At 39.0% G+C, this 2,500-nt stretch overlaps 1 protein-coding gene across 1 annotated transcript in view; it reads right to left on the reverse strand.

Moving 5' to 3' along the window:
* The window catches only part of LOC137979107 (uncharacterized), a 131,667-nt gene that overhangs the window by 18,537 nt on the left and 110,630 nt on the right, over positions 1 to 2,500 (reverse strand). The gene's annotated exons all lie outside the window — the stretch shown is intronic.

Genomic DNA, 2,500 nt, shown 5'->3' on the forward strand with positions numbered 1-2,500 from the left:
TCAAAATCAAAAATTCTATTTTGTCTGAATTGTTCAATTCTCTACTCATATCTTCTTATTTTGCACTTTTTGCAAGAATCCTTTGTTTCAATTCCTCAATTACAGTTTTCAATCCCTTACTTTTCACTCTGTATATTTCATTTAATTCACTCAATTTACGTTTTTTCTTCAATCCCAGTTCTCCTTTTGATTCCCTTTCCAGAAAGTTGACCTCTTGTTTCAGCCTCCTTATACCTCCCTCAATCCTACGTTTCCATCTTGGCTCATTTTTCTTCCTATGCTCTGCTTTCTTCAATCCCAACTGTTCTGCGACCCACACACTTGCAGCCCTGATCAAATTATTCGTTTTTGTGATACTCTTGCTTTTCAAATACTTAATCGCTTCATTTACTCTATCTGTATTAACCTTCAAAACTTTCTTATCTACTTTCTTAAACATAATGCCATCGCATGTTCTTCCTTCCCTCATTATTTCCTTTATCTGTTCAACAACGATCCGATGTTTTTCATTCATATCGCCTTCAGTATCACCGATACTATCTTCTGCATCATTTGTTTCTGCTTCACCTGTCGCAGCATCAATTTCCACTGTCTCTGCCTCCACTGTGACATCTTTCCCTTCCCAAAGATCATCCTGGGACTCATCTCCTACTTATCGTTTGATTGCTTCCAGTTCAAGTTCTGATAGCCAGCCATTCCTTGTGATTGCCCCTGCTTGGTCACACACACGTTGCTCCGTTGATTCAAACATTCCCCTGTCTCTCCATTCTCTAAACATTCTTTGTCTATATCCCCTAATAGGTTTACCCTCTTCATCAAACGGCTTATTTCTGTAAAAACATTCCATCACTACCTTGTTCACTTCTTCATTCCATCTGTTCCATTTCATTCTAGCAGTAGCAAGATGACGACCGGGTCCCCGCTGCTGTGCCCGGGAACACCTTATTATCATTATTATTATTATTATTATTATTATTATTATTATTATTATTATTATTATTATTATTATTATTATTATAGGCCTTTGACTTCAACACTGCTTTTAGAAATCCCTCCCCCACGCAAATTTGTTTCAGGAAGGAGTGGCCGTACCCTTCCAAACCCAAAGAGCCCCCTATCACATAAATTATGAACGCTTCCTAGATTTCATACTACTACTACTACTACTACTACTACTACTACTACTACTACTACTACTACTACTACTACTACTACTACTACTACTACTACTACTACTAATAATAATAATAATCATAATCATAATCATCATCATAATCATCATGATGACTTTTAAAAACACTTGGGCACAAGTTGCTATGATTACTTTCCTATATTTCGACAGAATCTTCTGTCTTGTCTGAGACATTATGAACGAGCACTGGTGGTCTGAGCAATGGATTGATGTCAAGGACATCTTTGTACAGCTCCAAGATATTTGTTAGTATATTATCTAAGTACTTCTGGCCTCTTTTTAAGGCTATAGCAAGTCTCTTCGAACGGAAATGACAACAAAAAAGGGGCGTAGACACCACAGATTACAGTGGAACAGCTAGGATAGAAAAGAAGCGAAATGTTATGAAACGGCGGCTCTAAGGAAAAAGAGGTACCAGTCCCAAAGCGTTGACGTAACGGCAAGGGTAGTTCACATGATAAAGTTTTGCGAACCAGACAAGACTGAGACCGCTCGAATCAACAGACTATCGTCTTTCAAATGACTCGTGTATTTTCGTAAAGCCAAACACGCTAAATATATCCAACAAAATCTCAACTTCATCATCAGCCCAAACATTGCGGGAATTGTATTTTCTTTCGCTTTTTTTTCTCCTCCTTTCTTTGATTTTATACGTCCGCAATTGTAGCCAGGAGGTAAAGTAATGCGCACATGCAGACAAGAAAAAACTACTGGAACAAAACAGTGCTGGCTCAGAAACGTTAAACTGCAGGGTTCTCAATAGAAGGCCGCACTCGGCGATTGATCGCCCCCTATTTTGGAATTAAAAGCGGCCTACTTTACTTTCTGCTTGCTTTTCTCTTGTCATGTCTTGTACAACATACACATGTAATTAGAAAATTAAAAAAAAAAAAAAACGAAACTAGCTGGTGCTTCGAAACGTGGCAACCGCCATGTTTTCAAAGACGTTAACATCTGGGTGTGCGACATTCACTTGAGCCCAGCCCTTTACGGTGAAATAGTTGAATTCCAGGGTTACACCGTCTACTTTTGCTGTCAAACAAGCTGACAAAATTTGATAATGTAGCTGTAAGAAAAATAATCGTAATATTTCTCAGTTTGACGCCCAAAAGGCTGGAAATTGCATTTCTGAGCTTCAACATTTCAAAATTTCCCGGGGGAGCATGCCCCTTGACCCCCTTAGTTTCGAGTTTTTAAGGCCTCTCGATTTGTCACAACCGCCTACTTCTGGTTCGGCAGACGCCTAGCTACTTCAAATCTTATCGAGAACCCTGTAAACTAGATTGGGAACGTGCACGTTTACACGGA

Source organism: Montipora foliosa, chromosome 1 (genome assembly GCF_036669935.1).
Source record: "Montipora foliosa isolate CH-2021 chromosome 1, ASM3666993v2, whole genome shotgun sequence".
In the NCBI taxonomy this organism is placed as follows: domain Eukaryota; kingdom Metazoa; phylum Cnidaria; class Anthozoa; order Scleractinia; family Acroporidae; genus Montipora; species Montipora foliosa.